Below are 10747 nucleotides of genomic sequence, written 5' to 3'. Positions count from 1 at the left end.
CAATTTCTGTCAGATCCACTCGAGTAAAAAATGAGACGAGAAACAGAGATACATTTCAGAAGCTTTATTTCTGATTGCACATTTTGTGTTTGGCGGTATGGCTCTGTTCGGAGGAAGCTCCCCGGCTTCTCCATGAGCTCCATGGAGGCCAAGACAGGGACAGCAGCATCCTCAGGTGGAGTGCCTTCCATTTAGCTGGAAAGGCAACATACCCCCTAGAACAGAGCAAGCAACAATGACAACAGTATGACATTGTTTGGCAATGATAAGTCTGGTGGAGCAGGGGAGGTGGTGGGTGCAAAACGAGCAGCAAAAGGCAATGACAGGAAAACAAATTCTGTAGTTTAAATAAAGCGCGCCAAAGGCCAGCATCCAATTGCGAGCAGCAGCTGATTAACTAAAGCGCAGCTGATTCGTGAACAACTGTAGGGGTTAGGTCAGCGTCAGCAAATAGGCAAAAGGGAGCGTTGACTACGTGGTCTGCCAGAACTAACGCAGGTTGCTCGATTTCTCTCATGAACAACAGATCTGACATCTGTACCCGGGCAATTGACTTCTCTCCAAGACATTTAGCAAAAACCTTCCAATGGCCCCCTTCTGACCGTCAGATTACTAGCCTGATTATCATCGGCTTTCAAATCTCTTCCAGACTTGATCTGACCAAGACCATAACAATTAACGTTTCCCAAATGGAATGGTTGACTCGCCTCCCTAGGTTTGGTACTGGTTGACTAGTGTCCAACAAAATGGGTGGAGTTCCCGTTTTTTCAGGAGATCAGAAACAATATTTATATTGCTCTTGGCCTGACTAGAAGCAACGCTGAAGGTGTTTTTTGGCCTTTATTATTACAGGACAGTGTGAGAGTAGACAGGAAATGATTGGGAGAGAGAGATGGGGTAGGGCCGGGAAATGACCCCGGCCGGACTCGAACCAGGGTCCTTGTGGGCAATGTAAGCCCAAATGTGGGGGAGGTTAGCCCCAGTTCCCCCTGCGGTCAGGTTCTTGTGATGTAGTCAGGTTCTTGTGATGTAGTCAGGTTCTTGTGATGTAGTAAACAAACTTGAGCGAGTTGTGAAAGGACGGGGACTAAAGAGAATTTTAAAAAGTCATAATGATAACTTAAGTTGTGATAGGCCACCGCTCATCTGTTTAGAAGGTGCAGGATTCAGTAGAAATTTCAGTATAAAAAGAAGACAATCCGCACACTTCAGGTCTATTTTTGTGCAAAGAAGCTTTACTTGACTTGCAAGCTTTCGGTCTTTAGACCTACATGCCTGATGAAGGTCTAAGGACCGAAAGCTTGCAAGTCAAGTAAAGCTTCTTTGCACAAAAATAGACCTGAAGTGTGCGGATTGTCTTCTTTTTATACTGAAAAAGTCATAATGAAAAAGAAGCAGTAGAGGAAGAGCAAAGAGTTGAAAACATCTACGGTGAGATAGATAGAGGGAGGGGGAAAGAAATCACTCATAGGCAGACAGACAGTAACGAAACAAGAGACAGAGAGTGAGATGACAGGCTTCATTAAAATTGTTCAGACTCTCTAATTAAGTCGTCCTCTTTCTCACTCCAGCCCGGTCAGCGAGTAACCCACCACACACACACACACACACACACACACACACACACACACACACACACACACACACACACACACACACACACACACACACACACACACACACACACACACACACACACACACACACACACACAGCAGGGCCCAGGACAAAACCACCTCAATACCAACAATGTAATGGGTACTCAATTCTGGGCCCCTCCATTCTCTGGGGCCGGGAAAACTGACCCCCTTGTCCCCCCTGGCGGCGTGCCTGCACACACCTCGAACCCTCTGCTCTGCCCAGCTGGGCATCCCTCCCATGGTTCAGAGAGGAGGTGTTGTTGGGCACTCGTAAACGCTAACAAAGTGAGCAGGCGTGTCGGGGAGAAAATGACCTGATCGGGAGAAAAGGGTTGTGAATGCCAGGCCAGCACAACAACGGCCTTTTGTACACCGCTGTTCTGATTGTACACACAATATTGTGCACCCACTTCTAGGCTACTGGCTGGACTTGTTAAGATTCCTGTTATGTAAAGTGTGTGAGGATGTCCTGTCTGTGTCCACTTTTTAATGAAATGAGTACATCACACTTTCACTACAAATGTTGTGTTCTGTTTTAATAGGCCTATATTAGATTACAGGCAGGGGCCTAAGTGGGGCCAGAGACCCCTGGGGGGCCACAAGGGGGTGCTATGGGGGGCAAGTTGAAAGGAAAAAATATAGCAAAACAACATTAATAATTGAATAATTAATGTACACCAAAATAAGTTTCACAAAACTCGCAATACTTAAAAGCTGCATTATACATATATATATCTATTCCATCTCTGAACATTAGGCCTAGTATTATTGTTATTTTATAAATCCCAGTGGTGCACAGATACACAAAATATAGACTACTGTTGTGAAAGGGGATTTGCAGGACATAATAGAGTGGCACGCCGCACGACTCATGTAAGGGGGGCCTTGGCTGGAATCTCCTGATACATGTATATGGGGGGCCTTGTCACGCATGGTAAAGTTTGTGAATCTTTGCACTAGACCAGGGGATGTGGAGGAGGCCATAGGATGTGGAGGTTGAAGGAGAGGATTGTGCACATCCCAGGAAAAAGTGCAGGGCGAAGGCCAACTGTAGTTTTCAAAGTGAGAAGTCTGCACATTTAACGTCCTTTTTGTTGTATTTTATTATTTCATACCACAACAAACAGGACTTTAAGTGTGTGGACGTCTCACTTTGAAAACTACATAGGATGAGGAGGAGCAGCAGTGGGATCCCAGCATCCTAGCATCCCAGCTGTTGGATCTCCCTCCTTGTGAAAGGTGGCACAGGCAGAGTACTACCAGAGCCCTAATAAATGAGCTATGCCGGTTACTGATTCAAAAGATTCAAGATTCAAAAAAAGCTTTATCGTCTAATATGCTGCCATGTTGGAACATTTGTCTTGTCTTTTTAGCAGGCCAGAGAGACCCAGAGATCAGCTGGCGCCCCCATGTGGATGGGATGTTAAATGTTTATTTAATGCCTACTCTAAGTGCAATCCTAACACCATATAACTTATTTTATGCATTTGGATTGCATACTAATTAAAAAAAATATATATATATATGGTTTGAGTCTCTTTGAATATAAATCTATTTACTTTGGTTTTATCCAAATCCTTTTCCATATTGCTATCCCACTCATTTCCTGTCCTGTTCTTCACTTTCTTATCCAAATACAGGGAGAAACACCAAAAGCACACTGAAAGCTAAATGGTCAATTTCAGCATGGTCATTTTCAGCATCACTGGTGACGGTGATTGCCTTGGGCCTCTTGATCTCACAGTTTCAATCTTTTTGTTGTTGTTGTAGAAAAGCAATTGTGTACAGGGTACAGTTGTAATTCATTATACAGAATATAACAATATAATAATATAATATAATTATATAATACAACATAATAATTCAGTATTTTACCATGGAATTTGAGTTATAGCTGGAATGGATTGATTTACTTTAGTGCTTAACTATACAGTATCATACAATAACGATAAAGCTTTTGTCTGAATGTAATGACATCACATCCTTTGTGAAATGGTCGTTTAGTGTCCCTGTGGTGTACTTGACATTTATCCCTGATTTCTGAATTTTCTCTAATTCTCCGATTTTTCTAACTAATAGTGCTGATGTCTTCTTTAAATATCTCTAATTTTTCTGATTCTTTAATTTTCTCACTAATATTATTGATGTCCAGTTGTTGTCAAAGTGTGGTATGGGGCAGTGGTTCAACCGATTCTGGGGCCCAAAGCGACATATAGATAGCCTAGTAAAGTAGCGCCACCCGCTGGACGCCAAAATGTTTTGCCTGCGAGTGGTCTAGCCTCGAACCGTAGAAGTGGTCTGCCACATTGCCCTGAATCTGGCAAACCAATCACAACACAGAGATTTGTTATGAATCAAAGCGTGCAGGGTTTTGAGGGAGTGAAGACGAAGCTTGCGACGCTGGGGACACAATAAGGATTGAACAGCTCTCGTTTAACTCAGCTTTGGAATCAGTTTTGATACCAAATCAATTAGAAGGACTTTTTCGCCATTTTACCGACAGGCTATACAACGTGGATCCACATTCTTTCATGGTAGTAACTGTCAGTTGCGTTGATTGGTCAGAGCGTTGGCCTATAGGCACAGATGGTTTGAAAGACAACGGGTTGTTCTCATCAACAATCTTCTGATGTATCATTCATGGGAGCCAGACTAAATTAAACATCCAATCTCACATTTAGTCTGGTTTATCAGGCTAACATATAGACAGGCTAACCTGCAGATCATTCCAACCCCCATAACATTGACCACTGACACACTGGCTACATTTACATGAGGTTTTTAATTCAGAATTAATAATTCAGAATTAAATAGGATAGTTCTGTCTAGTTTACTTTGATCTGTCATTTCATTCCGAATTAAGAAGTGTTTACATGACGTTTTCAAAGCGAAATCAAAGGAACAGTCCACCCTTTTTTGATTTTCACATATTTGCAGTATTTCCCAGCATCATTCATGAATGTGCATATCTTTTTCGTCTATGTGTTTCCATTGCCTAGTTTAACAGTATAGCCAAATTGAGCGTAGCAACGCAAGTCTATGGGGGCAAACAAAACATCATCAAAATACTTATAAAGTACTTTAAAATGAATGTACAATTCACCAGAGTTCAAAACAGGTATTTAATCCTCTCCTGTGGATTGCCCCCATTCACTTCCAGTGATTATGCTAAGCTATGCTAATAATTCTGATCCAATAAATCTAAGTAGGCCTACTGAAAAAAACGAGAAGAAAATGATATGCACATTCATGAATAATGCCTGGAAATACTGCAAATATGTGAAAATCAAAAAAGGATGGACTGCTCCTTTAAGCTTTATTCAGAATGAAATAGAGTTAATTCTGAATTAAATGTCGACATTAAGGATCCGCCGCCAGAAAAAGTTTGAAAAACATAGACAGCTAGGAGGAAGAGGGAAAAGAAACAACAGTCTACGGCCCACAAGGAACATCTGAATTTTAGCAGGTACACACACACACACAGTGTCTATGACCAGCTTGTGGGAAATTGGGGTGGGGGGTGGCGCCCGTGCGGAAGAGAGAGAGAGAGAGAGAGGAAAAGACAGAGAGAGAGAGAGAGAGAAAGACAGAGAGAGAGAGAGAGAGAGAGAGAGAGAGAGAGAGAGGGAGAGAGAGAGAGAGAGACAGACAGAGAGAGAGAGATGGGTGGGGTGGGGTGGGGTGGGGTGGTGTGTGTTTGTGAATGGCATGGAGAGAGCTGGGTCTGGCTGGCCTCGAGGGCTGCAGAGGAATGCGATGCTTTTGTCTGTTTGAGTAAAGAGCGGGTCAGTGGGGGGAATACCCATTGATGAGAGCAGAGAGAGAGAGAGGAAAGAAAAGACAGAGGCGGAGAAAGAATTAGAGAACCTCTAGGAAGCTCTCTCTCTCTGTCTCTCTCTTTCTTTCTCTCTCTCGCTCTCTCTCTCTCTTTCTTTCTCTCTCTCACCCTATTTTTCTCTCTCTCTCTCTCCCTCTCCCTCTCTCTGTCTCTCTCTTTCTCTCTCTCTCTCTCCTGTGAGAACCTCTTGCAGTCATCAGTATACAGAGGGGTCTGAGTCCCAGGGCAGACAACAACTGCTTTGTCTAACCCATAAACACCCCACCCACACCACCACCACCACACACACACACACACACACACACACACACACACACACACACACACACACACACACACACACACACACACTGCATTGGCACTTCACCAGTCACAGTCAGCCCCGCACCCCACCGTGCCCAGGCCAAAACTGCTCAGAGGCTAGCAGTGTTGCCAGATGTGTGTGATCAAATCCCGCCCAAAACGTTCTAAAAAATCCAGCCAAAATGTGCTAAATTCCGCCCAATTCAAACAAATTGCATTGATTTCTATGGGCCCAAAACTGCAGAAAAAAAACGCCAAATAGCCTATTTTTTCCCGTTTTTACCCGCAGACCATCCCAAGTAGCCCAATTGGGCGGGTAACTGCCCAATCTGGCAACACTGGAGGCTAGTTCTGCTTCTCAGTCTCTGCACCACACACACTACTATACACTAAAATACTCTTCCATATCTAGATGGCAACAAGATGAACACCTCTTCATTTGCCATTCATTATGATGGTGGACTGTTCCATTAACCCATTTTAGCCTGATGACTGTATATGTTGTTTGACCTTTGGTGCCTGGAGCGACATATACGCTGCATTCAGGCTCTTGAGATTTTACCTTTTTTATAAAAATGTGGGTATGAACACATTCTAATGCAATATGAGGGTCCTGAGGTTTAACAGAATATTTCATGTTTTTATGTGCATCAGAGGCTGAGATATTTATATTTATAGGCTTAGGGCAACTTTCCCAACAAGGGCTTAGGCATTCAGCAGTCGTTTTTTGCAGGTGCTTTAGGCATCAATGGGTTAAGTGTTAGTCCAGTTATTTTTATCATGTGAAGGATAGAAAAAAATGGCAGCAAAAAAATTAAGGAAATAATTTGTCATTGCCATTGATTTGTCAGCTATTTCCTTGTTTGTTCATTAATAACAGTATCCATGTGTATTTAATGCTGCCCATGTATTTAACAGTGTTGTATAGTAACTAAGGACTAACCTCACTACTGTACTTAAGTAGCCTATATTTTGGAGTACTTTTTACTTTTCTCAAGTATTATTTTTTTTTGAAAACTTTCCCTTTTACTTCACTGCATTTCCAAACTAAATTGCATACTTTTACTCCACTACATTTTTAATGTTCAGTTTAGTTACTCATTACAAAAAAGAGAAACCGCAGTGTTTTGACCCCACCTACTGCAACAAAGTCAGGACATGATGCCTGGGCCCCGGGCGTAGGTCATCACGCGTAGTTTATTTTCTGTCTAAACCTTGTCTAAATTTTGTGTTTTGATTTTTTGAAAGTTTACAAAGATGCAAAAAATGTTTTTCAAACTGCATTTGCATTGTTTACTTTTCATTACATTACTTTTCATTACATTACTTGATGACATTATTTTTTTACAGTACTTGGCATACTTAAGTACAAGAAGTTTCAGATACTTTAAGACTTTTACTCTAGTAACATTTCAGTCAGTGACTTTTACTTTTACCAACGTCATATTTTAGAGGGGTACCCATACTTTTACTTGAGTATGAGATTTCAGTACTTTATACAACACTGGTATTTAATGTTGCCATGCCTACCCGTATTCAAAGAATCATTTCAAAAAGGTGGAATTTCCCTGCAAAAGAGGAAAACACCTAAGACACTTCACATTTTATCTGCTGCTGAATCTGTGCCGCCATTGTGAACACAGAGAGAGGAGGGCAAGGCAGGCACGACAATTACAGATTCAGTGTCAAGAGTATTTGAGCATTTTTTGAAGTGGGTATAGGCCTACTGTAGATATTTGTGCAACTATAAATAATGGCTCCATCAATTGTAAGTGGGTATACTGAAATCCCTGAAATTTTGAATGGACTACACCACTGAATGTCAACAGTGAACTAAAAATGTTGGCCACCACTGGATAAGTGTGCTGCATGAGCAGGCCTTCACGTGAGCCTCCAGAGGCTGGGATGCGTGTACACACACAGAGACGGTTTTACCAAAAAGCAGACAAAACAGTTTTCTAGGGCCCCATCAAATTTGCCCATGGATAGAGGACCCCAGGGGTGTAGCAGCAAGTTTTGGGCCCTATGTACAATCAGCTCCAATGGACCCCCCAGCCATATATCGTCATAGATTGGACTGTGTGTGGGCCCACCAGTCCCGGACTAAGGTGGGTCTGGGCCCCGGGGCAAGGAGATTGCAAAGGCCCCCCCTCCCGCTCCGAGCCCATACCAACCCACCCCCACCCCCCTCTGATTGCCGTCCCCCGTGGCCCAGGGGCCCTCTGGTTGCCATATCCCATGGTTCAGGGGCCCTTTGCCATCCCCCGTGGCCCAGGGGCCCTCTGATTGCCGTCCTCCGTGGCCTAGGGGCCCTCTGGTTGCTGTACGACATGGCCCAGGGGCCCTCTGGTTCCTATGTCCTGTGGCCGAGGGCCCTCTGACTGCTGTCACTCCCCCCAGCCCATTTCAGTTAACCCTTATAGACTAAAGAAGTACAACTAAAGAAGATCCTAGAATAGAGGGCTCTATCGCAATCAGCATCAACATCGGTATCTGGATTGTTGTTGGGCCCCCCCTGGCTCCCCTGGATCCATGGGCCCCGGGGCGCCAGCCCCACTCGCCCGGTCGGTAATACGGCCCTGGGGCCCACTATATACGGTACATGGGGCCCTGGTGACTCAGTCACACTTTCCCCCCCCTGAACGACACCCCTGGGGTGCCCACAGCAGTCAGTCCCGCCACGGTAAATACCAGCAAAAGCAATTCAAAAGGGCCCCATGTCTACATTTTGCCTAGGGCCCCCAAAGGGGTAGAAGTTCCACTGCTGCGTGCGCAAATGGCCCTTTCAAAGGCGGCGACAGCTGGAACCCAGGGCAAAGGTGACCTAGGCCAACACCATGGCAGCTGCAGCAGCCCGATGCCCCCTCTCACATCCTCCTCTGGGGCTGAACAGCTCTAACAATTAGAGGTCTAAACCAGGCCGTCCTCAAAATAGCTGAGGAATCCACATATTTACATAAGGGCAGACGATAATTTGGGATTCCAGTGTCTGTATGAGTCAACGGAAGATTTAAGTGTACATGTTAAACGTTTTATTTCTCTAATGACTCTTAATATTTATAAAATTGTATATGAAAAATCAAGTATATTATAATGGCATAAACTGTGAGGGCAATACGTTTGATGCAATACTGATTTTACAAGATGTTCCCACTAAGAAAGCAATGATCAGGCTGTAATTTTAAAAACAAGTGTAAACTAACATGGAAAGACAGATTATCAAAAACAAATTCCGGGGAGGAAAATTAGGAATATTTGTAAATTAATATCATATGTTTATATATGAATTAATCATATATGATAGAATAAATGAATAATTATTATTTATTTAATTGAGGGAAACATGTTACCCCTGCCACAGAGTTCAGGTCACAGAGAGCAGTTAGGCACTTCTAGTAAAGGTGTCGTATGAATTAAAAACACAGGTTTCTAATAGTCACGTTTGTAAAAGACACCTGCCCATAGAATCAACCAATCAGACCCCCAAACTCTCCTGATAAAAGACGTATAAAAGTTTGTATACCTGAATAAGCCAACGGGCTATAGAAAGTTGCAATCAAGAAGCTGGAAATAAATGAAACAACTGGTGGTGCAACTGTTTGAGAATTTGAGAAATAAAAATTGACTTGGAATCGACCTAAGTCTGGAGCTCCATACATGATTTCACCTTGTGGAGATTCAATTATCATGAGAACTGCGAGAATTTACCCTAAAATGGTACGGGAGGTGCCAGGCATTGATCCCAAAGCAGCTGGGTCCACAATCACTAAGACAACTATTGGTAACACTTGGGCCTGAGATATACATATATTACCAAACATACAGTATTCACTCACCTGCCTTGACACACATATGATATGAACTTAACTGCCATCCCATCCCTAACCCATAGGTTTCAATATGCTATTGGTCCACCTTTTGCCGCTATTACAACTTCAACTCATCTGGGAAGGCTGTCCACAAGGTTGAGGAGAGTGTTTAAAAAAAAACACATCAGTGACATCGCACACTGATGTTGGTCGAGAAGGTCTGGCTCTGAGTCTGCGCTCTAATTAATTTCAAATTATGAATATGAAATTCATATAATGGAAGGGCCCGTTACTTTCATTAAATATGACACATTTATCTTTGTCTACACAATCATGTCCCCAAATTCCTCCCTCATTAACCCCTTAGCACAGAGCCTACTGTATGCTATAATCTTACTATCACCAAAATTGTAATGGCTATATCTTAATCTGTTACTTGAGGCGCTCGGTAATATCATAGCAATGTTGTTATGGGGTAGTTGAGTATTTTCATGTTTTAACTTAGGAAGAGTTCAGAAATCAATATTTGGTGGAATAGGCCTAATTTTTAATCACATCACGCTTTCATGAACTTTGGTATGCTTTCCAAAATTCTTTCACATTGCTCTTGGATGACTTTATTCCAAGCCTGGTGCAAGAATTCAAGTTGCCGGGCTTGGGTTAATGGCTTGTGACCATCCAGCTTCCTCTTAATCACAGTGCAGAGGTTTTCAATGGGGCTCAGGCCCAGAGTTTGGGCTGGCTATGTTGGGGTATTGATCTGGTGGTCCTCCATTTACTTCGTGATTAACCAAGCAGTGTGACTTGGAGCATTGCCCAGCTGATAAAAACAGTCCTCAGAGTTCAGAGGCATTGTCAGAACAGAGGGAAGCAAGTTTTCGTCCAAGATATATAGTAGCTTTTTATGTGGTTTCAATAGTACACCCTTTGCAAAGACGAATCTGTCCAATTCTAGCCTTGTTGAACCACCCAACTCATACATACATATATAACATATATACACACACACACACACACACACACACACACACACACACACACACACACACACACACACACACACACACACACACACACACACACACACACACACACACACACACACACACACACACAGTAGGCCTATATATTTGGCTTTTAATCAGCAAAATAAGCTG

This window comes from Engraulis encrasicolus, chromosome 19 (assembly GCF_034702125.1).
Source record: "Engraulis encrasicolus isolate BLACKSEA-1 chromosome 19, IST_EnEncr_1.0, whole genome shotgun sequence".
Taxonomy (NCBI): domain Eukaryota; kingdom Metazoa; phylum Chordata; class Actinopteri; order Clupeiformes; family Engraulidae; genus Engraulis; species Engraulis encrasicolus.
This window is presented reverse-complemented; position numbering follows the sequence as displayed.